The sequence below is a fragment of the Topomyia yanbarensis genome, chromosome 1 (assembly GCF_030247195.1).
Source record: "Topomyia yanbarensis strain Yona2022 chromosome 1, ASM3024719v1, whole genome shotgun sequence".
Lineage (NCBI taxonomy): Eukaryota > Metazoa > Arthropoda > Insecta > Diptera > Culicidae > Topomyia > Topomyia yanbarensis.
The window spans coordinates 57,735,734-57,761,219 of record NC_080670.1 but is presented as its reverse complement, the minus strand read 5'-3'; the positions used below and the strand labels follow the sequence as shown (position 1 = coordinate 57,761,219).

Sequence of the window (25,486 nt, the reverse complement as noted above, 5' to 3'; positions counted from 1 at the left end):
ATTAACTTCAGAAACTCAAATCAACGGCATCTTCATGTGCAGCTATGACACACCTACAAGGTGGAGCAGTTCAGCCTAATGTTGGAACAGTTAACTGAGCAGTTTATCGATCGATAGCCGGTAGGCATTGGTGGTAACTTCAATGCCTGGGCAGTGAAGTGGGCAGTAGAGTAATCAACACAAGAAGATGTATCCTCCATGAAGCTTTAGTGAAGTTAGACGTACAATTTTCAATGAAGCTTCCGTTAGCACATTGTGGAAAGACGAGAGAGAGAGTCTATCATCGACGTCACATTCTGTAGTCCTCCGCTGACGGCGAACATGAACAGAAGAGTGTGATAGAAGTCTGCCTATAGCAACAAATCGCTACCACATCGGTCAAGGAACCTTGCTGTAGTGTGGAGAAGGACGACCGAGCGAAAGTGGTAGACCTTTTCGTTGGGGCACTTTGGTCGGACAGCAAGACCGAGGACGTTGATGCGGCTGATCTAACAAGAAGGATTGTGACGGCTTGTGACGCCACAATGTCGAAAACTGGAGCCACGAAGTAGACGGCATCCAGCCCCCGGTCTAGAGGGGCGATGAAAGTTGAGAACCTGGTATATCCGAACATGCTCAGGATGGTGTCGCAGAAGTGTGTAAATGAAGGTAACTTCTCCGAAATGTGAAAAGTACAGAAGCTGGTGATACTGCCAAAGCCATGGAAGTTGCCGGGCGATCTCGTCTCGTATAGGCTTGTATGTCTGCAGGATACTCTCAGAAAACTCTTCAAACTAATCGATTGCCGGATGAGCTTCAACAATCACGTCACCTAGGCCTGCGAAAAGTCGGCGAAGGCAATCAATGGGATAGCGAAGATCATGCCAAATATCGGTGGTCCGAGAAGCAGCACGAGACGTCTGCTAGCTAGGGTTCCGTCATCGATACTGTGGGTTCCGACCTGAGGTTCACCGCTGAAAACCAAGCAGAACCGCGAAAAGCTGTTCAGGAGGTTCTGGCTGATAGCCGTACGAGTCGTGAGCCCGTACAGAACAAGGTGGACCTACCGGCTCATCCCAAACCTGTCGATGTGGGTCAATAGAAAGCATGTAAGATGAACTAAAAACCTGACGCAGCTCTTGTTGGGCCTCGGCTGCATCAGAAAGCATCCTCATCGGATCGGGCACGCAACGCTATTAATCACAGGAGTGTCCGGACTATGACAACATCGAGGAGACACGGGAGTACGAAGTCTTTAAATGTCCGAGGTTCGAAACGATATGCAGGGATATGCTTGAAGCGGAAGGGCCGGACATCAACCCGGATAATGCTATCCACAAAATGATAAACGATGTACACACGTGGAACGCGGTCAACAGAGTGGTGACGCAGATCAAGGCTGCCTTACAGCGGAAATAACATGATGAACAGCAAGCAACGGTTTCCGGTTAGCAATCGCCGACGGGAAACCCTTTGTCGGAATAGGCAAGATCTACCGTTGGGGATTAGTCGAGTAGGCCGCGATAGAGCACAGGGTATGGGTCGTCGGGACGCCAGCAAACCGGACGCCACGCTCCACTCGGAATCGCCGTACCGACCACGACACCCTATTGGTAGGTCCGAGAGAAATATAGCGAAAACAGAAGAAGAATCGGTCTGGCAGGGAACTACACCGTCGAAAACTAGACTGTGTAGATCGCGACGAGACACCATCAGTTGCGGGTCGTCGGGCACCAGCGAACCGAATGTTTTGCTCTACCGAAATCACCGGACCGACCTCGGAAGCTGGCTGATTGGCTTGGTTTCGGGGGAACTTCTCTCGCCTGGGAATTCTGCATCGTCTTGGACTAGACCGAGTAGTTTGCGAACAAGTTGAGATCTCAATGAGAAAGTGGTACTAAATGGCATCGGATAGAGAGCCAAAGGGCTCAAGAAATTGGTGATGAATAGCACAAGGGATTGTCCTCGTAGGAGAAGAACACTAATTCTCTACTCACAGCTAGTTTTCCTACTATGGTACAGAAATTATCACGTTGTGCGGATGGCTGAAAAATGGTAGTGTGTCAATGAGGGGTGATGTAACCCTACTGGAGGAACAAACTACTACACTAAATCTTACTGTTCGGTATGTGGTTGTCACATCGAAGATAATTGATCTGGCTTACTCCACAAAATTTGTTACGCTTTATTGCCATTGAATGTGATCTGACCCATTAATGTCTCTTTGAAAATGAGAAAACAAGCGATATAGTTTTTGATAATTTTCGCCATTTCTTAATTTAAAGTCTTTTCGGTTGAAATATTTGTGTTGTGCAACTAAAGCACATTTGTTATTTACTATTTTTTAAATTTGTTCAGTTCGACTTTCGAACAATAATTTAGTGTGTACATGGAAATGGTACTTATTCTGACTTATTTTATGACATATTTTACAAAGCATATCAAGATTTCAGCGCCCCCTTATGGTTGGCGCCCTTGGCCAACCGCACGCTACGCATGCATATATTACAAGCATACAACCAAAATGTAAATGTCCCCCCTTCCCGAAAAATTTTCATTTTCCGTCACTGTTCTAATTGAAATTTATTTTTTTTTTTTGAAACACTCAGATAGTTGAATCTCCGGATAATCGAGTCTGTAATGACTAGATTGTCTAGATATAAAATTCTTCAAAAATGTCTTCTACATTGTTTGCTTTGATTAATGCGGTTAGCTGGGACTCATTATCCATGTTTGGAAAGCGCAAATGACGATTAAGATAAATGTTGACCGCGAAGATTTTCTGTAGTCACAGAATCGTTGCAATTAATTTAGAATGCAGCGACGTATGTGTTGGCCGTAAGATGGCAGCTCCAGCGACCACAAAATAGCAGCAATTGCGGCTTTTATGGCACACTTGGCAAACATTTCACAGCACTTAACCGCTCGAATTCAATTATCTTCAATGTGCGTCATTCCTTTATCTATGCAATAAGCTTTCAGCTAAGCGTCGAAAACGAAATTATCCCAACATTTACATCCGGCTGTAACTGTTTTCCAATGAACAGAAATGAAGCATATTAGTGCAATTCTCGCCAAACATATGATTAGGGCGTATAAGGCAACTGTCAAAATTCACTTTGAGTGCAAATTCCAGACAAACCGTTATTTTCCAATCATAGATGTTGGTAGTAAATAATAGAGAATCTTTCATCAACTGCTGTGAACAGTGTTCGGCCAGTACAATTGTCCGGAATTCCCGTTAGCTTTTTCGCAGTTAGCTTTTACGCCGCAATCATATGTTTGTCGAGAATTTCACTTTAAAGTGCGTGTGGCATTCTGTGAGTTGTGTAATAATTGTGTGTTTTATTGCGGCTTAGATGGGAGCGAATCAATTGACACCGCGTGATAAAAAAATGTCCATGGAAAATTCAGAATTTCTAAAATCGTGTTCTTAAAAATATGCCGAAAATTCTGAGCGCACTAAAAAAGTTAAAAAAAATTGAAAATTCTAAACGGCACTAAAAAAGTTAAAGGATCGTTTACCATTGAATGACTTCTGTCAACCAACTAATACCGCTCATTATTTTGTTGCAAAGTGGAATTTCATAAAAATACTTAATTCACATCGTTCCCTTCTTAGCAGCAATCGCACAAGTAAGAGAAGGCAGAACAACAACCCCTTTTGAAAGATTTGTTTGACAAACAGTCTATACCTATGCAAAATGGAGTGAAATTTTCTCCATAACATGACTGATAAATGGTAAAATGTACGTAGCATAGTGTTTCTAAAATCGTATTTCATGAGGTCAATTTAATATATATTCTCCCACGGACGTGAATCCTCTGAACTGCCCTGAACTACGTTTAATCGAATCCCATTCGGTCATGATGAAGATCACAGAATAAATAAAAGATGAACATGACATGCTTAAGCAGTGGATTAAATGAGAAAAGTATTCGGATATGACCGTACACGTTCTTATGAATTGAGTGAAGCCAAAATGTCAAGAATTGTACCAACTACCCAAGTAACCAATAAGCATTATAACGTAGCCTAATATCTGCTTTAGATCCACATATAATGCAGTCTTATAGAGCTGTGGACCACTTAATACTTATATAATGCTGGTATTATGCCAGAAAAGGCGAAATATAGTGCTATTACTGTGCAGAGATTGACAACTCGTTTCTGCAGTACTAATGCTATTATATAGCACCAGCGCACAAATGTTAAATTTTAAAGCCTTATATTAGCATTACTAATGCTATTATAAAGCTTCAGCTGGCTGTCATCGTCCGCCATGGTTTTAAAACCATTTCTTATATTTCCTTTCGGTATGATGAGCAAAAAGGAAAAAAAATTAAAATAAAACTTTCTGTTTAAAACCGTAATTGTCTCTCTTCTAATGCATTGTAATGAATATCCTTAATGGGTTTTCGTTCTGACATGATATGACAATTTTATGAAAATTGCCTTTAGTAAGTCTCCAACTGAGGTACCTTGCCTCGTCCTTCACGGTAAGTGCGCTGCGTTTGCTCTCAGGACTATATTGCATATGTTCGATTGAAATGAAATATGCCGAATATAATCTTCAAGAAGAGTTGCATAACAAATAAACTCACAGCACTACAATAGCATTAAATCAGCCTTTTATTTGCTCTATAATGGCATTAAATGCACTTGTAAAGTTTACATGCTTTAAAGATCCTTGAAGCATGTACGCGTTATATCAGCTTTATATACGCATATAGAGCAAGCGATAATGCTATATGTCGGCTGTGCAGTTATGCATTATTGATGCTAATATAGGGTTTTATTGCATTGTTAATGCTATAATGGAGTTTCAATGCAACATTAGTGCAAATGTATATCCAATATAGTGCAATGACTTAATGCTTATGGTTACTTGGGTAACGTCCAATGATTGTTGCAATATATTTGTAAACTTTTCTAAACACAAGTATAATATAATGCAATCCTACAAATTTCATTTTTTACTAGATGAATACATAAGATTTGGTAGCCAATTTACTGTGTTGCAATAATTTCGTGTTCACCCTGTATAATTAATAATATATTGTCAATTGGATCGGTTACCACAATCGGAGATAGCTTTCAGATTGCTCAAACACAAACATAATGGAAACAAAATTCTTTATAAGAACGATCCAAGTTGCTTTTACAAGGGAGAAAATTTAATTGGATTGTCTTTCGATGCTTTACCAAAATATCCTCTAGCACACATAACATACCGAAAAAATAACTTTTAAAATAGATACCATAAGCCGTAAGGCACCTGAAACACTCGTGTTAAAAATAAATTATGATTGGAAGTCCTCTCTCATATCACAATTGTTCGCTTTTATTTTCGCTTTCTAGCAAGCATTCGCGAAAAGAAATTTTTCATCCTTCACGTCCTGTACACATGCACTTCCAACGAATTAAACTGCAATACGGTGCGCTACCGTTCGCTGCAACACAAACAACGCCCTTTCAATTTTCACTTTCCACGAGGGCGAAAAACCGCACGACACACATTTTCAGCATGTTTAGCCTGACTGACCCGCTTTTCGTGCCACTAACTACTAACACACTTTGCTTCCTTTTTTGCCACCGCAGCAGCAATCAGCATTTTCCGAGTCGCACTTCTCCTGTTTTTCAGCAGGTTCCAACACCAAAACACAATCCGCGTTGGCCTATCCCGGCAGCATGCAGCATAACAACACTCCCATCGTTATGAACACAACGCACGACAAACAACAAAATTCCTGGTTTCGGAAAACAAAACGTGCTGTCCTGCTGTCTCCTACCACCCTCCGCAGGGACAGGGATAGTGGTGGAGCAGGAGTTTACCACTCGCACTCTCAGTGCACTCTCGGGTCCTTCGACAGCTCTCTCGAGTCGCTCGATGAACTCTCTCCCGTGCTCATGTTCCTAGTTCTGCTGCTGCTGCTGGCCCCAACTTTGCTTCTGCTCTTTGGGCACTTCAAGGGTCTATGGTTCACCCTCTCCACCAGGCAGGCCACCCTCCGCACGGGTCTACATGTTATAACTTTTCATCCATTAATCGAAGAAAAAGAACAAGACCACCAGTAGGGCAGAAAGAGGAAGAAGAAGTGGAAAAATCCTTTTTTCTGCGATTTTGTCGAAAATTATTAAATTTTCCGCACTTTCGTTACGACTTAACGTGCCCCAGCCCGGAAGGCATCCGGAAACGATGAAATCACGCCGAAAATCGACCCGCAAGTAACCGAAAATGACCAGTGAAAATTTCACACACACACAATTTTCCCATTTGGAGTACCACCCGAGCAGCCAAGACGGAGCTTACGGAAAATTGTACCTTTTCGGACGAGATCACACACTATTCTGAAGAGCTCGAGTCGATAGCGATTTTCCTCTATGTCTTCGATATGGGAAAATGAGCGAATGCGTGCGGATAGGACGGCACTATGGATCGAAGCTGCGCCCCGAGCAGGGCTGTGGGATGGTTAATTTTTATTTTTTCTTCTCGACTTCTCTCGATCCGTTGCCGTCGCGTTGGTTGGCGTAACAAAACAACAAACATACGGTACGTTATTTATAGACGAACACCACGGTAGGTCCCCCGGAGTGGAACGGGAAATTGTTGCAGATTAGATCAGCGGTTTTTAGTTTTTTTTGCCTTCAAATTTTAGCATTGTCTGTACAACCACAGACTTGTTTTTCTGTTTTACCTTAAAATTTAGGATTTATTTGGTAATGAGCTTATTTTCGCCCTATTCCATCCTACCTATTTGAAGCTGTTGCATATCAGACTCGATTACGATTAAAACCAATCTAAACGCCCAACAAGAACTGCAACGTAAGTTCAAATCACATCCTACATCGTTTTGGAGATTCGTCAATGAGTGGTGGAAAGAAGCGGGATTGCTTTCTACAATGTTTTTAAAAGGTGAAGTATGGAAAGACTTGCAAGCTTTATGTGAATTGTTCAGTTCTAAGTAAGTGTGGTCTTCGAAGAGACTCTATCCTCACAGCAGATAGACCTAGCCGCCAACAGCGTGGCCCAACCCGAACGCCCAGTGAGTAAGGTTCGCATGGAGCACTTGGATTTTATATCAACAGCATCTAAACTTAAGGGGACCTTTTCCTGGATTCGGCGAAAAAACCATGAAGAAATACGAACTCTCCCTTTTGATCTTTTATTCGTTATTTATCGATACTTAAAAAATGATTCTCATCGGTCTCTGCGCGCGAAACTTATTTCGAAATGAGCAATAGATATAATTGATTGAAATAGATAGAATTTCCTATGACTTACAAATAGCTAATTTCAATAAATGTTGATGAGAAGGAACCAATTTTATAGACGTCAAGAAAAAAGTGAAAGAGGCAAGTTTCACTAATTATCGATAATTAATGAACAAAACATCAAAAGCAAAAGTTCGTATGTCTTTTCTTTTTTCCACAAAAAATTCTCAAATATTGCTTGATTTTCCGCCGAATCCAGGAGAAGGTTCCGTTTAAAGCGACTCCAACTCTGGCCAGATGATGTTCCTTTTGTGGTTTTGAGAGTGTCATTTACACAACTAGATCACTTTTCACTTGATATCGCCAAAAAGGCCCGTAGCTTGCGGCTGGGGGCAGTCCCGTGCGCAGAAAATTCTCAAGAGAAGAGTTTTGATTTTTTTCGTTTCTTATAAAAGAAACGTATAGAAATCCTCAAACTTTGAAGATTTTTTTCGAGGCCTAAAGGGCCGAGTCTTGTGTACCAATCGACTTAGCTCAATAAATTGGGTAAATCTCTGTTATCGAAAAGGAACGGATCGGTAAATCTAACCTTCTCAGGTCCATTGCACATATCGTCTCCTGTCGAGACACGAATTGATCCGGAGGTATCGACCACAATGCTTTACATCTCTTTACAACCACCTTCGTAGGGTTTCTTATCCGTTTGGCGCTACTCGTTCCCATTTATCTCCTAGCTGGTGCTGAGAATTTCTCGGCGGCGGTATTTCTCTCGATACCGATGCCCATTTTCGCGAGTCATTTAGCTGTCAGCTAGTCCGACTTGTCGGCGGTGAAAGTTCTGCAGACAACAATATTCCGATTTTCTCCGACTTTATATTTTGCCTCCTAAGCTCCCGTTGCTAGCTTGCTGACTGACCTTTGCTGTGTAGCCGGTCTACTCACAAGTATTGCTAATATTGGAACTTGCCGAAACGTGAATCGATAGAAACGCCGATCAATTTGACGTCCATCCAGTCACCTTCGCGAGATTTCTTCCTTGGTTTTTTTCAACGACTTGTTTCTGGACTGACCAAAATCAAATGATATTTTATGTGTCAAAACGGCTCACAGTATAATCTGGCAGCATGAGAGGCTTGTCTTTTTGTCTGGAAGCTGCCAAAATCTCTGGCTGTGCCAGGTAAATCTGGAATAATTGCATCCTTGGACTACACTGCGACTCTGTCAGTCCCATTCTGTTTTAATCACTATAAATGGTGTGAAACAACAAATGTATCGAAGTTGCACGAAAGGAAAATTTCAGGTGTAAAGATCTCAAATTCATAAATAGCGAAAATTATTGAAATTTTTTTCCATCGTTTTCTCTGTTTCATAGAAGCATAAGTGTGGTCATGGCAGTAAAAAGCAGGTCATCTTCTCGAAGTAAGCTAGATCAATTATTATTGAGAAAACAAACCCATGCCATACCGTTTCAATTGAAATCTCCGCAATGTCGGTAGGAGCCCTCAATATCACAAAGTTGTCGGTGCCCGACCTAGGCCCAACCAGTCCTTCAGTAAAATACATATTTGATTGAATCTTCACATGATTTTTGGTGCCCCTGGAAGCGGTGGAAACTACTTGTTTGATTTCAATTTTCAAGCTGTTTGCTCATCTACCTATAATTTTAAGGAGCAATAAAAGATGTCCCCACATCGGGATCGTCAGTGTTACACTCTTTCTAAGCCAACAGAGCATAATGATGTGTCATGATGATTGGCGAAGCTCTTTTCAGCATTTCTGCAAAAACGCACTTAGCGCGTTGTCTAAAGGAATGCTTCAGATTCCTCGAGCGCTTTTGGTACGTGGGGCGTGGAAATAAACCATGTCGACTCTCCCCATAATAGGTACACTTTTCAGCATTCGCAATTTTAGAAGCACCCTCCTGCTTCTCTGTGCAAGCATCGCACCTTATTGATACAATAGCTAAGTAAAGCAGTCGCGAGAAAAATCACCCGAGACAAGTTGGATGGGACACACCACTTTGTCCCGTTTAGTGCGATTGTCAATTAAAATTTGCGCTTACTGGTACAAGGAGTTTTTGAAACAGCCAACCCGTGCTTCAGTAGATACACGCATTTATAACTCATTTAATTGATTTAGACAGAATATCACAATTCTGTGCTTTTCTGGGCGCACTAGGTAAGAAGATCAAATGTGGTCCGACCAAGTTCAATGTATTTGATTTTGAACGGGAAGTCGGAGTTATTGATATGAACGAAGAGTCAGAAATTACGGAAGATATAACATATTGCGGTCACTTCACTCAATGTACGCCTTTCTTAGCAACTGGTACGATGGATATGTAAAAACCTTGATCAGTAATTGATCATAAAAGCTTCTTTGATTCACTCGCAGCCCAAACAAATTCTCATGGGTTCAGCTACCATACAATCCCTTAAAAAGACCATAAATATGGTCCGCGCCAAGTTTGACAGCTATTGAAAAACCATAAAATGATTTCAATAGCCCACAAATACACCAAAATATGGTTTTGATATGGGATCTACGGGTGTACCCCATTAGGCATAAATACGTTAGGCATACGGACGTTAGGCATAATGGACGATTGGCATAATGGACGTTAGGAATAATGGACGATTGGCATAATGGACGTTAGACATAATATACGTTAGGCATAATGGACGTTAGGCATAATGGACGATTGGCATAATGGACGTTAGGCATAAATTATCATATTGAAGTATCCTTTAAGAAAATAACTTTTTGGTGGTGGCAGCCTCCGGTGGTAAGAGCGCAAATGTTTGAAATTTTTTGAATTACTCTGGAAGCTGATAAAACTCGATCAACATTTTATTCTATTGTATATTCCTCACGAAATCTTCACTCAAATAAAAGATGCAGAACGAATGAACATCGAATGAACGAATGAACAAATTGCATATCTCTAAAATAGGCTAAATACTCGTGTTTAAAAACAGTCTATTTTGTATTAAGGTATGAATAAAGCACATCAACCCCTTCAATCTTCATGCCCATGTTGTTTGTAAACAACGTTTTTAAACTGCTAAAACTGTTGATTTAGGCAGAATTTACTCACAAAAATAAGGAAGACCAGCAACTGAGACTATTAGAACTTAGTACTGAAGTTATTGCTATTAGTCTGATATAACTCTACTGGAGCAGTACCACCAGAGACATTGAAAGTTGGCGTTGATATATGAAATTTTGATATATCTTCATTGTTTTCCATTATTAGAATTGTGTTGAGCACCGAAAGGTAAATATTGAGCAGCTTCCAGCACTGCGAAAGAAGCATCTTTCAAAGCGAGTTTTTCGTGTTTCTTGAACCCTATGAACACTAGAAAAAAGTTGGGCATGTAAGCATTAACTTAGATTAGTTCTTCATGCATACAAGGTGTAATTGAAGAAAAGAAGAAAATATATAACCTAGAAGAACAACTCATGAAAGAAAGAATGATGCATTTTATTATTCATTCAACGAATATACGAATATTGCTGGTTCTATATTGATTAGCTCCCATATTCTTGAGCACAGTGACCGTATTCTCAAATGGAACTACGGAAACTCTTTGATGTGAGAGAGAGTTTATACCTGTACTGTGATGAGTTACCGAAACGAAAAAGGTATCGTCACAAACGTAGAATCCGTAGCCTAATGTAGATCCTGTACATAGCACTGCCAGTTTCCATTGGATCGAAAGCTTAATGTCTGTTAATTTTTTCCCCACTTTTTTTTGTTAACCTGTTGAGTCAATTTGTTAAATGTTGTAAAGGCATTTAATTATCAAGGGACTTGAAGGTGAAGTATATTTTTCAATGTAAAAATCCGTAGTACTCAAGCGAGAGCAAGGAGTAGAAGGAAGAAAGTTTAGAAAAGCGTGGAAAGGGTCATATGAACAAGCTTAGAGTTTCTCGGCGACTTAACCCTTTGTGTGCTACCGCAGGAGAAATGCGAATCACCTGAGTCTGCGGTATGTCCGGACGAGTGTGGGACCATTCATAAATTACGTAACGCTTTTAAGGGGGGGGGGGGGGGGTTCGACAAGTTGTTACATATTGTGACATTGGGGGGAAGGGGGAGTAAGCTAGATCCTTAAGTAACATGTTTTCACCGAAGAAAAATTTTTTTTCAAGGAATTTGTTACGTAACAGGGGAGGGGGGGGGGTAAAGAAATTTGTGACAATTTGTTACATGGGGGAGGGGGAGTCAATTTGGGGCAATTTTTGCGTTACGTAATTTATGAATGGTCCCTGTAAAGTAACTTTGTATTTCATGCTGTCGGAACCGATCTTCAACTCATTGCTCTCCATTGAGTACTATGGCTCTTAACATTGAAAAATATACTTCACCTTCCAGTCCTTTGCCAATTTAATGCCGTTACAACAGTCTGTTCATTATTTTGTTTTTTTTTTTTTTAATATTTGGATGCATTTGTATTAGTAATACATCTAAAAGGCTAAAAAATTGCTTGTATCAAAACAGAAGGGATATTTTCTTCATCTCATCTACAGAAAAATAGAAAAAAAGCTCTACACTTGTAAGGGTTAAATATCTCGCATGGTATTTTTCATTTTGGAGTCTCTCGCTAGAGTTATGCGAAGGTATGGTAGAGCAAAGCGTCATTTTTTCGTAACCTGAAAAACAAGCGAAATCTCTAACGAAAGCCTTGCGATGATTTTTTTATATTTTTGTGAATTATGCCTATCGTCCATTATGCCTAACGTACATTATGCCAATCGTCCATTATGCCTAACGTACATTATGCCAATCGTCCATTATGCCTAATGTCCATTATGCCTAACATACTTATGCCTAACGTATTTAGGCCAAACGTCGCGCACCCGGGATCTATCGGACCATGGTGACGGTGTTTTCATGGCTTGATCCCATTTAAATCATTATCAAAACACCATGCGGTGAGGTTGAAATTGGACCATGACCATGAGGGTATCATGGGCTTTTAATTTGCTGTGTAAAACGTGTCAATTTGAAATTTTCCTTTTAAAAATCTGAATTTAAAAACTAAAAGCTCCAAGTAGGGAGATTTTTCAGGAAATAAATGTCAAGATGGTACAAGATCCGACGTTTCATGCATTTCTAAGACATTCGGCATCAACAGAAATATTAAAACCAACCCCAAGTCCCAACTACACTTCAAAATATTCTATGAACGGAGGCGATTTTTGAATATTCAAAGAGTCCGGCTATAAAATTCGATGGCCACTTATTTCTCATACACGCCATCAGCACCCTAATATATAGTTTCCTGGATTAAACACCTAGCGTCAAATTATTTCATGATTTGCGCCTGAAATTAACATGAAATGACTGACAATCCAACACGAACAACTGTCGATTTTTTAGAAATTTTCCAATTATCAGAAATAAAGAAGACATTCAAATAATAGTCTCCGTATTATTGTAAAAGCGGGTGCTCAGTAAAGCGATCTACACGTTCAGTCTTCCGGAACATTCTTCCGTTTGTCTATATAGCCTCAACTGATTCCACAGTCTCGTGAAAAAATGCTTCGTCCGTCACCTACAAATAACACGGTGATACAGTGATTTTGCGCTTTTCAAGAGACCTAGTATAGGCTGTAGATCTCACAAAATGCAACATAAAATAATGTTTGAAAAATGTTGTATACCCTCAAAATCTTGATTCATATCAAAAAACATTTTTCGTTACTTTCGGCACAAAAACAATTTCTACGCTGTCATTTTTCAACCGATTTACTATTTTTTTAGTGTTCTGGTAAGGACAAGAAATGACCTCTCCCGCGGTATGCTATGTTATGTTCTTTTGTTAAAAATAATATGCTGTTATGGGACAGCAATATAAAAACAACCATTATTTTGCGTTTTTAATGAAAATTATGAAAATTACTCAACATTCTTAAAAAGTGACGTCTTTATTATATTGAAAATTAAGAGAGACCATTTAGTTCTGCATCTACCGACCTATTTGTCTACCAATTCGGTTGAACAATGGCATTATTTTTCTTTCAAATTAGAAACTTGCTCGCATGAACTCTTAAGGAGTTAGTGAGGCATTATCGCGTACTATGGGATTCTATTATTATATCTTCTTTTATTTCTTTTTCTAAATTTAACTTCAAAGTTTACACACATACACGAATATACACCCAAAATCCAACGGGTGTTTCTATTGCTTTTGGGTAAGATTCTATTATCTTTTTGGTAATACGACATTTGTATGGTCTATTACCAAAAAGATAATAAAATCTTGCCGATTGTGGTATTAAACGCATATTACTGCAAAGGTAATAAACGATTCTATACCTGTGATTTTATTAGTACCGAGCCATACCAACCGGAATTGTGGCTGGTTTCTACTGGAATTCTGGTTAGTTTCTTCTGAAATACAGGCAGAAACCAGCCGGAAATTCGGATTTTTGTTCAAGTGGGTCGTAAAATTCGTTGGTACCTTTTTCCGATGTTCAATTCGTGCATTCGATTCGATTTATTCGAGAAGATCGGATTGGATAAATTAAGGTTACGAAAAATTTACCGACGCACGTGAATCATTCATTCCCGGTCAGGATAGCATGACAAAATTCTAACAGAATTCAATTGTCGTAAGGGGGGGGGATGTTTAAGGGTTTCACCGTAAAAAGAATCTGTTTTTTGTAATTTTTTTAGAAAGATGGGTGAAGGGAATTGATCGAAACTTTTGTACATTATACTACATCATTTCAATAACATTTTGTATTTTTTTTTCATGCAAAAATATCTACAAGCGACTTTGTGATAAAGCTTTTTGTGGAACGTCTCTGGAAAAACACGATTAGCGGTGTTCACTGCCATTCAAAAACTACTTGACCGATTTATATCAAATTTTGCATACACATTCTATGTAAAAAATGATCAACCCCTACGTTGAGTTTTTGGGATAATTTTTCAATTAAGGGAGTTTTTACTAATAAAATGGTGGAATCGCTGTTTTTCAAGAATAATTTCGCCATTTTATGAGTAACAAATCCCCTTAATTGAAAAATTATCCCAAAAACTCAATGTAGGAGTAAGGTATTTTTTACACTGAATGTGTATGAAGATTTGATATAAATCGGTCAAGTAGTTTTTGAATGGCAGTGAACGCCGCAAATCGTGTTTTTCCAGAGACGTTCCACAAAAAGCTTCGTCACCGAGTCGCTAGTTGATATTGTTGCATGAAAAAATTACAGAATATTATTGAAATGATGTAGTATAATGTGCAAAAGTTTCAATCGATTCGCTTCACCCACCTTTTTAACAAAATTTGACAAAAAACTGATTTTCTTTACGCTGGAACCCTTACACCCCCCCTTCAAGGGTAAAAAATATTATTTGCTGGCATTTAGACGAGTTCAAGTAGTTTGATTGCATGTTACATGTGTTCCTTTCCTCTACTACATTAGTCTGTTGTACTTCTATTAGCTAGCTTTTCTTCTACTCATGTATACCAAAAATAATATCGGTCAAATTATACACTTCTAATCTTGCAATCAAACAACATACCTTCTATTACTATATCTTAAACTAGATTTTGTACTAACACTAATTAATACAGTCAATTGCATATTCTCTGATATACACTCACAGTCTCTCCCATTCCAAATGTACAAACGCTCGTGGTTTTCGCGATAACAAAATTCTGGTCACAGACGCGAACATTGCAATCATCCACACATACTTACGTGCGCGAGCTCGCCGGTAATTAAGTGAACGTTTTAGCACCTATAAATTTACAAACGCGGTTTCAAACATTAACCCACCGCACGCGTTATCATGAATCGGTATCGTCCAGAAGTTTCTGCTTTCGGTCCTAGCAGCCTAGACTCATGCCTTCAGTTGGCCAATCAAAAAAGACGCTCATATTCATTAGACAACACGTTCTATGGCGACATGACCGGGAACTCCAGTGATATAGGGAACTCTTTTCTAACATCTGAACTGTGAACTGAAAATTAAGCATCAGATTCACAGTCCACGCTATCATTCAAGACCACACGTGAATATGCGAATGGCCACACGGTTATAAAATAGAATTTATCCACGCGAATTTAATAAACTCGTAAATAAACCTATAAACGCGGTCTCAAGCGAGAACCTGCAACCTGCCTTGTTCGCATGAAAATGCATCCAACACACCCGGAAATCTCTTCCTTCGGTCTTACCAACTTGCCTTCAGTTGGACCAATAAAAAAATAACGTTCTTATTCACTAGACAACACGTTCCCTGGTAACATGAGTGGGAACAGCCTAGGTCCATGCATTCAGTTGGACCAATAAAAATGACGCTCATCTCCACAACACAACACGTTCCGTGGTGACATGGGCGGGAACTCCAATGATTTGGAAGAACTCACTGAAGAACACACGCGAATATGCGAATGAGCACACGGTTATAAAATCGCCTTTATACACGCGAACTACACTAGCACACACGACATACAAACGCCTACGCGATCGAACACGTTAACGCACAAACGCTCGAGCCCTTCGCGATGAACACACGCGAGCAGCGTTTTAGGGGGTGACATTTCTCGTCTGCCATTGTAGTGAGTGATTCTGATGGAGATCTCATCTGAGATCCTAGCTCTATAGCTCCAGTAGGACAACGCTAAAAAATTATTAGTTATAAGTGATGTTATACCTTGGCACGCATCATGGGATTTTTCTAAAACATATACTAAATGCTATCCGATATCGATGGAGATCATATCTGAGCTCAAATTGTGAAATATCGGCCTAACGATACCGCTCAACTGGCTATAAATTCTGAAATATTTCAAGTTTGAAACTATTTTTTCGCCCACGTGTTTTGATCGCCTTGAGTACATATAAAAACTAAAACAATCCTTCATCATCTAGTACGGTAATCTGTCCTTAATACGATAAACATAATAAATTCATATTCATTAAGCACTTATTTATACCCACTTTTTTACACGAGAGATGCGTACCGCGCAAAACACAACCGAATCTACGTAAAACCGCGTTGATTCGAAAATCCTCGTAAAAAAGATGGGTGGGTAATGTCAGAGACATAACCGGAGTGAAGTAGAATACACTTTAGGCTGTTAATACGAATGTTACAATTTTGACTATCTTCTGATAGGTTGTATTAAAACCAGCGATTTCGTTATGAAAATACCGAAATATCGGTACACGTACATCGAAACCTAAAATATTCATATGGTAACCCTGAAAAGAGCATTTAATGAAAAAGAAAAACATTTGGCAACAGGAGAGAATCGGATATGCTTGTACCGTTATTTCGCTATTTACATTAGAAATATTTACATTAGAAATACCAAAATAATTTATTTTAATAAAACCTTTCAGAAATTAGTGAAAATTGCTGCATTCGTATGAACAGCTTAAAATGTATGCTACACACTTAATTTTTCTGCCGAATCTCAGCTTTTTAGCATCTTTGGCCGAAATCTCAACAGCTGAGATCTCAGTAAACAATTTTTTTGCTGAGATCTCAGTAAAAGTGACGTTTCATAGCTGAGACTCGGAAAATATTTCGCAAAAATCAGCTAACAAATCTCACTTTACTGAGATATCAGTTTCTAAATTTGCTGACTACACGGCTGTTGGGAAATTGTCGAACCGAATTGAGTGTGTACTTCATTTCGGTAATGTCGTTGACATTACCTACCCATCTTTCTAATCTAAAACCGAAAAATTGTTTTGAAAGCCTGATAATTGCATAACCTAAGGCGATTTAAAGCTACACTTTTGTGAAATCCCGACAAAAAAACAAAATTACGTGTTTGTCCAACGAGCTTTCTGTCCCGTTGTGCCCCCTTGATGTGGTGAAGTTTACCCCCGCAAAACACCCCCTATAAAACCTAGTAAAAACTTGAGAGTACCACAGAATTGAATTAGAAAACTATAGTACCTATAATATGCACAAAAAGGATGGGACACTAGTGTTGATTGTGTATAAAGTTAACATCAGAAACAGAAATCACGGAAAATCTCTTAAATAGAAACAAAACTGAAATCATTGATGAAACCATGAATAAGAGACGTAATTCAAAGTTTAAGAAATACAATTTTTAATAATTCTGCACTGTTTTACTACAACTTAACAGCTGCTAGATTTGTGAATCAACTGTAACTGCATGGGACCTTAACCTATCAAGTGGCATAATTTGAGGCGGTCATACACAAATTATCATTATCTAACATTCAACAAAATCCTTTTTTTCTCATAGCTATTCCTTTATTTTGCAACTTTTCAACATATAATATCTATCCTACAACTTACAGATTAGACTCTGTGACTAGTTTGTCAAATTTCATGCACATACAGCAGCGTTAACACAAGCAGTGCTGGACGGATTTTCCAAGCTTCTCACGCAGAATAACATTTATAGTTAGCAGTTCTCATGGATAATGAATGACGTTCCACTTGGGAGTGCTCACGTTGCCATTGTGTTTGGATGAATTTTTCTGCGTAACAGCGGCAGAAATAGATCTTCCAACGATTTCTGAATTGAAGGATGACTGACGCGATCCTCGAGGCAATGTTCCGGTTCGTTCTCGCGTATCCAGTACCGCAAGCGAAGGCAGCGTGACGTTGTTCTTAGTCGGTGACAGTGGGTACCGGGAGGAGGTAGCGGATTTAACCATGCTGAATTTTGTGTGCCGCTGGGTGAGCTCAGTTGCCAACGCCGATGGGATTGCATGTGAGTTTCGAACGATGAATTTGATGTTAGATCCGAGCGGAGGGATGCGACTATTTGTAGCGGATGCCGACGAAGATAGGATGGGCTTCTCGAGCTGAACGATTCTAGGCTGTGGTCTTTGACCAAGGGGAGCCAACTTTTTGTGCATAATACTATTGTTGAAGCGTTTAATCGATTGTGCACTGCTGTTTCTACTATTTGGTAGATCCATGCTCGTTAAATAATTGTAAGTATTGCTAATCAGTATTCCGAAAGATTGATTGTTTGGATTTCTTGCTTTGGGTGGCTTTTCAACAGTATCTACGAACGTAATTATCGGGTCACTATTATTCTTAACTAAATCTTTGGCATTTCTATGATTGTTTCGCTTGATTTGACCAGAACTTATGTGCAGATATCTCTCAATATCATTAGGAACAAACTGAAATTCGCACTCTTTGATAGGCTTCGGATTATTTCCGCTTTTCGAGGATCGAATTCGACTCATGAATGGTGGATCTATTGCCAGTACTTCTTCATAGAATGGATCCGATGCTTTCGTCGTTGGATTTTCTCGAATCGGCACCGCACTTCCATTTAGTCTCAAATGCGGAAAAGCAGTCATCCACTCCAAAAACTCCTCACGGATTTTACTGTCGCTTGGTAGGTCCTCCTCGCCATAAAACATACGCTCAATTCGTTCCCACTCCAGCTGATTCTGCTTGACGGCATCTTCGGCCCATGGAATCGAACCGGTGCTGCTTCTTCCCAAGCTGCTGGTAGGAGACCTCGAAAACGAGAGCTCCGTCAAAGTATCCGAATCGTCGTCTTCATCACCACCGCCGCCACTGCTGCTGCTATCAATGCCGTCGCCACCGCCACCACCATCGTGACTCGTAGACCGCAAATAATCACGGCGAGTAGTCATTACAATCAACTGTTAGGCTGCTGCTGCTAATAATGTAACATTTTTAACAATTTTATTTCTATAAGAAAAAGTTTTTCTTTCTGACGATGGTTCGAGTTTTCGCCACTCTTCTTAGGATTTGTTTATTTTCCCATCACTGGTGACCACAACAAAATAAGCACGACGAGGGGCGCGTCGGTTTTACAGCGTATCATCTTTCTTGCACGCAACCGGAAATAGTTGGTACGCAATTGTTGTATGCAAGTTTCAGTTTACATGTTTTCTTATGCCGTGTATATGTGCGCCTCAATGTTGTTTGCGTGCTAACTTTTCTAAAGCGTATTCACTCGAGAAGGAAAGGCATATACTGGTTTAGTAAAATTGAATGTCATAATTTAATAGTAGGTACTGACCAAAATGTTGGTGGTGTTAAAATAGAGCAACTGAAAGTAAAAGACGTGAACAGAGATCATGTTCCGTAGGGCCCGCTTTAAATGAATTAGAATAAAAAAAAATCGCCAAGCACACAATTTGAACTGAGATCCTTCAACATAAGAATCGCTTGAAAAGTTCTCATCCGAAAAAGTCGACAAGGATCGAGGGTAACCAACCTGATGTGGTCGGTGTTAAGTCAGACTGGACTAAGTCGCAAAACATCAAAAAATGAGATAATGATTGAACTGGATAAAGAATTGCTTCAGCTACATTTGACTTTTACCAAATATGTAACAATAAGCAAGAATTATGGCGAAAATTAATTTCCAAATTAATGTAAAGGATGCTGCGATTCAAACTTAAAAATCGTTTTTCTCAAAATCATGAAATTGTCACTTAATCCGGTCTGACTTAACACCGACCATGTGGACCCCTACAAATTTTCCAATATTTTCATATCTCTGGCATCCTTCAAATTCGTTTGGTTTGATGAAGGAAATTACATTCTTTGGGTTATTTTTTAATTCTCAACATCTTTAGTTCATCTCTAATTGCTTCAAATTATTCAAAATTCAGTGTTGTGAAAATGTTATGGAAAATGATTCATATCAAAATTGCTAATAGGAATCGGTAGAAGTAATGCATTTCCAAATTGCATTTAACTGTACAATTTACTAGTTTTTCAGTAGTCTAGTTATTTTGACCAAATAATATGATTGTAGCGGTTTAATTATCGTTAATTTTATCTTCCATCGTTTATTAAAATCCAGTCTCTTCCGGTAAACTCTACTTTCGTCATCCGATAAAAACATCACACACACAAAAGAATCACATCAGCTGTTGGAAGAGGAGCTCCCAATCGCACTTGCTGTCAATGGCTAACAACAAGTTACGCTTAGTTTCACATCCAACATTGCATTGTCACAAGCCGAATTTAATAGTAGATGACAATAAAATCAATGCAATCAACAATAAGTTCAATAGCTTGGCAGAATTCGTGATTTTTTCCTCAAATTGCTAGACAATTCATTTCAAGTTTATTTTATAATGTGCTGGTACTAACTTGAATGCAGGATTATTGTTTTGTTTGTGGTAGTATATCTGAAGTAAACTAGAGACAGTGTTGCCACATTTCATTCTGTATCTTGAGAGAAAAAATATTTTCCGTTCACACTAATGTTGTACTAATGATAAAATCTGTGCCAATAAAACATGCTCATGGTGTTTGACATGAGTTTGTGTTTTGCTGGTTGTAAAATTTGGCCTTTTCAAGGGGCTATGTGGTATTTCAACCCCATGACAGTTTGTTCGGGATTTGCATCAAACACTATTTTGAATTTTCAGGCCATTTTATGGCTCTAGTTATAGTATCCGATTTCAGTAATACAACCGATTCTAATTAGAGCCTACTAGAACTTCGGCCCATCACGCGGCTGGAGTTACTGGAATATATGATGAACGAAAATGATTTATATTCTATGATAAATTGAGCGACCGAAAATAAAAATCGCAAGTACAGAACATGCTTCGTAAAACCCGTTTCAAATATATTAGAATATGAAAACCGAATATAAATTTCAAGCATAAAAATCGGACTGGGACATTCCTTTGTAAGAGTCGGATAAAAAACCTTCAGTAATAAAACCGAAAAAAATAAATCAAATTCTTGCGAAGTAGTTTTTGTTAGCTGACTTTCAATCTTGAACATCAAGATATACGGATGCTCCTACGAGCGATTAATTTATTTTTAAACGATTTTTATAGTGGAGGTTCATCCTTGTCGAGTTTTACGGGTGAGAACTTTTTAAGCGATTCTTATGCTGAAGGATTTCTGTCCGATTTTTATGCTTGAAGTTTATTTCCGATTTTTATATTCTAATATGTTTGAAATGAATTTTGCAAAGCAGGTTCTATCCTTGCGACATTTATTCACAGTCGCTCAATTGTATCTAGTTGAAAATTTATCGAACTTGCATTCCAGCTATTTATCATTTCTCGAAAAGCAGGCTTTGTTTGGTTCTCTTGATTATTTTAAAATTAATAACACTTAAACGTGACAGAACAACTGGCAACAACAGATTCCGTAAAGTGACTTCATATGTGTGTGTTGCGTTGACAGTTTCTTGGTGTAATTAAACCGGCTAGTGATTTTACTATTTCTCGAGTTAGATTTAGATTTCTACCATTGAAAACAACTGTTAATCAAATCTATATACGTCTAGAGGAACAGCTGTAAGTGTTTTATATTCATTCAATTAACAAGTTGGTCTTTGATTGTGTTTTGTGGTAGAATTTTTAGGGCTGGTTATGTTGTACTTGAATGTCGTCGTGTGCTTCTAATTACACGTACGCAGAACGCATTTAGGCGTATAAATGTAGTAGACTTGTTCTAGTACCCGGTGAAACTGGAAGTAATTCGAAGTAGGCAGGCGATATGCTGTTCATATATTTATTTCTTTTCTTCCTTTCATAGCACAACCTAGTAAACAAGCATGTTTTTATTTGTTTTTATTTGCTTCGGAGAATTTGGGAGCAAGAAGTGTGATTGGAACAATCTTAATGCCACAGTGGACGAAGTTTATGTTCGTTCAGTTGTTTTTCGTGATTTGTTAAGGAATAAAAGCTTTAACTATAAGACGGTAGCACTAGCTCTGTAATTGTGCTATACGTTAAGATATAGTGGTGAAGTTTGTTGAAATAGAAGGCAATTTCGTGGAGGGGCAGTAGTCCAAATGAATCATAGATGATTATTGCCATTTTCATATCAAATTGTGTACACACTTCTTCTCTTCTAAAAGTGCTCATAACTCATTTTTAGGTCAATTTTATCGCCACTTCGATCGTGTTTTCCGGAGAGACGAAAACTTTTCGGTTCACAAACGTGGGTTTTACTCGGATAATAAATCCATGGATTACATCTAGGTATATTCAATAATTCCTCTATCAGTCTAACATTTCCACTCCATCATAACTAGGGTTGCTACCTCCGGTGAGGCTTTCACCCGGAGATTTTTACTCACCTGGGATTGGCTTTTATAGAAGCACCACACCTTCCTGCTGAGTTTAAATACAACAAATATAAACCTTTTCATTCTTTTAGTAACTCGTCGAGGTATCAATTACCGAAATAGACTCATATTTGCCGTTTACAGCTTTGTTTTGGTGAGTTTTTCTCGTTAAGCTAGACATTCTTTGCGTTTGTGAACCGTTTTGTCGATTTGGATAGGTATGGAATTTCACCTCCCCCTCTAACAATAAACAATCCAAAAGCACCGACCACTTGCGCTGTGGAGGGTAAACCGAACAAGGATTGCCCTCTGCTACAGCTAACTGGAGAATCAGAGAGAAGCTGGCAGGAAACCGGGGAGCGGGAAGCACACTGCAGTGTCTTTCGGTGTTTATTGTGGGCGTAAAACAATCGGTTATTCGTAGGGTTGCCACCTCTGGAGTGGTTTTGACCCGGAGATTTTCACTGACCTAAGGGATAGTGGATTATAAGTGAAACTAGACAGAAATTGGAATCAAAGCGATTGCTCGACATTTTAGAGCACTTTAATCGCTTTTTATTATCTGTTGATCTAAAAAGAGTCAAATATATACCCTTTCATTACCAAAATTACTTCACAATCACTGTAGAGTGATATGTTTTTGCCAAACTTATTGCGCATCGCTTTCCCGTGGCGTTAAAATAAAGCTGTATATTTTTAACATTTGAGAACGATTTTGTTGGTTTAATTAGGTGTAGGTTTACACTTCCCCGGCTAAGTGCCCAGAACACAAATGCCCCAGCTACTCTCGCTGTGATGGATAAATCGAACGAGCATTGCTCTCCTTCACAAATAACAAGAAAACAAGAGCAAAGGAGTCAGGGCGGCGGCATCACTTGGGTAGCACTATGTGGTGTTGGATATTCATCACCAGAGGTCCCAACAAAGGGGCAAAACTCACCTCCCTAGCCAACAGCGAAGGATCGCTGCAGGAGTAGCAACAATACCGGAAAAATTCGTTTGATGTTGATCTAGCCAGTTGAATTAGAACAAATCCGCCATATCTTGGTGCAGCTGTCGATAGCACCACCAACTGTGAAGTGATTTGGTAAAATTGCAGCAGAAAAAACTTTTTACACCATGTTGAGCGACGTAATGTGATGCAAAATTTCAATTGGGTTATTAAGCTATATATAGTTTTCCGTTCCATTCGATAAATTTTAGGTCCAATATACATAATATAACATAATTTCAGAAAAAATTTCGTTGTAATACGTAAAAACGATTTTTTGGTTTTTTAATATAAATCTTACGTAAACATAGATAACCATACATAGGAAAACTTCGGTTGTTTACATCTGGCCTATCAAGACAACACCTAAAATGAAAAAAACTATATACATTGGATGGTGTTTATGTCAAATAAAAATAACCGTGCGGAAAAACCGGGAAACATGCATTAATTTTTTCTGAAAGGGCATCATTTGTCGTGAAATTCGGTATGTCAAATGCTTCTGTTAGTGTCAAATCAAGGATGTCAACATATTTCTTTATTTTAAATTTTATTTTCACGTTTCTTGAGTTGGAAAAAACATTGTTGTAATCACGAAAATCAGTTTTATCGATGTATGTAATATAAAAAGATTTTTTTTCTTATTTAAATGACCCAATTGTAGCATATAGCGAAATACCCGAATAAAAATTTATAACGGAAATACAACGATTTCCATTGTAACATTACAATGAAAAACACTAAAAGAATTAGAAATGCTATAAAATTATAACCAAATTACAATAAAACTTGTTGTTTCTACACACTATTTCATTGTAAAGGCGATTTTTACATCGAAAAATGGGGGTCGTTAAGCGATGTAACAACAGAAAATTCGTCTTTTTTCCATACATTTTAAATCCAATAACAGCGTTTTACAATGTTATGCTGTTGTAGATTTTCGATACCGAAACGTTGTTTTACATTGTTTTTACAACGTTCTTACCTGTAGAACTGTTCTAGATCAAATTTATTTTTCAGAATAATTGTGAATGCTTAATATTTTTCGTTTATTTATTTTTGTTTTGGTTACATTGTGGGATAACAACCTTTAGGGGCCCTACTCTTACAGTCACGTTACCCAGTGACTAGAATCAAATTTCCTTCTAATTACTAGATGACGTGAGTGGGAGAATAGGGCCCCAGAAATCACTTTGTATACGATTTCATTCGATTGGACTCGATTTTCTCAGAGGTTATATTGCATATTAGTGGCAAGCTCATCACATTTAAGCTCACGATCTGTTGCCAAAGTTTAAGAACGACACATAGCAGCGTTTGACTTCCAGCTAGTTCCTGAAGCATTCTTCGGGGATGCAATCAGATGGGCATCTTGTGCCAACTGAAACACGAGTAAAAAAAGTTAGAGCACACAACTTCCCAGCACGATCTAATTGAACCTTACTTTATGCAATCTCCGTGATTGTTCTTCCAGGTTCCAGCGCTTGTTGACATGCTAGTACAGGAACCAAGCAAATTTGTACTCTGATAACGCTTCTGGGTTCTTGCCTGGCTACGCAATACGCACCTTGTTTATTTTCAGTGTTAATTCTTTCATATTCTAGTAGTGTCCTTTTAGCGCAAAGCTTCGCGACCTCAATTGTCCTAGATCCAATCAGGGTGGTTGATCATGCAGGTCAGAACCTGATTCCGATCAGTTTACGGTTGAACAACCTGCAAATAGAAAAGGTTACAGAAGATCGCATAAAATTTCAATATGCTTCTTACTAGAGTTTTGAAAACCAATTTTTTTACGAAATTAGCAAACAGGGCGCTATGATGACAAAAATTCAATGCACGAAAAAATGAAGAACGTCATTTTTTAGTAAAATTGAATGATGAAAAAAACCATAACATTGTTATTACAGTAAAAAATGCGGTTAACTATTAAAAATGTTGTAAATGCATTGTTTCTACAACCAATGCTGACGTGCTTTTCTGTCCGGGTATTACTTTCCGTGATTTGTAGTAAATTTGATTTGTTTTTCATTTTTATTGGTTTGCGAACGAAACCAGCAATGTTTGGTCAGCTCATCCTCGCCACCTTGAAACGAAAGGTTAGTCGGAGAAAATAAATCTGAACCAGAGTACTAGTAAACTTAGACTTTTTAAATATTTTGCAAAGAATCATGTTGTCGAACATCTTTTTCGGCGCCTCCTTCTTCTTCTTCGTCATTATCTTCGCCGGACGGCCGCTACTGGCC

General features: G+C 38.7%; 1 protein-coding gene across 5 annotated transcripts in view; it reads left to right on the top strand.

Moving 5' to 3' along the window:
• The window catches only part of LOC131677702 (protoporphyrinogen oxidase), a 166,227-nt gene that overhangs the window by 91,273 nt on the left and 49,468 nt on the right, over positions 1-25,486 (top strand). The window contains exons 1-2 of one of the 5 annotated variants that reach the window (XM_058957680.1): positions 21,351-21,476; positions 21,544-21,665. The exons of 1 other annotated variant lie outside the window; for it this stretch is intronic. The gene's annotated coding sequence lies outside the window, so the exon portion shown is untranslated. Of the gene's footprint in view, positions 1-21,350; positions 21,477-21,543; positions 21,666-22,062; positions 22,167-25,486 lie in introns of those variants that run through there. 3 more of the 5 variants (XM_058957679.1, XM_058957678.1, XM_058957675.1) reach the window with 3 other exon arrangements.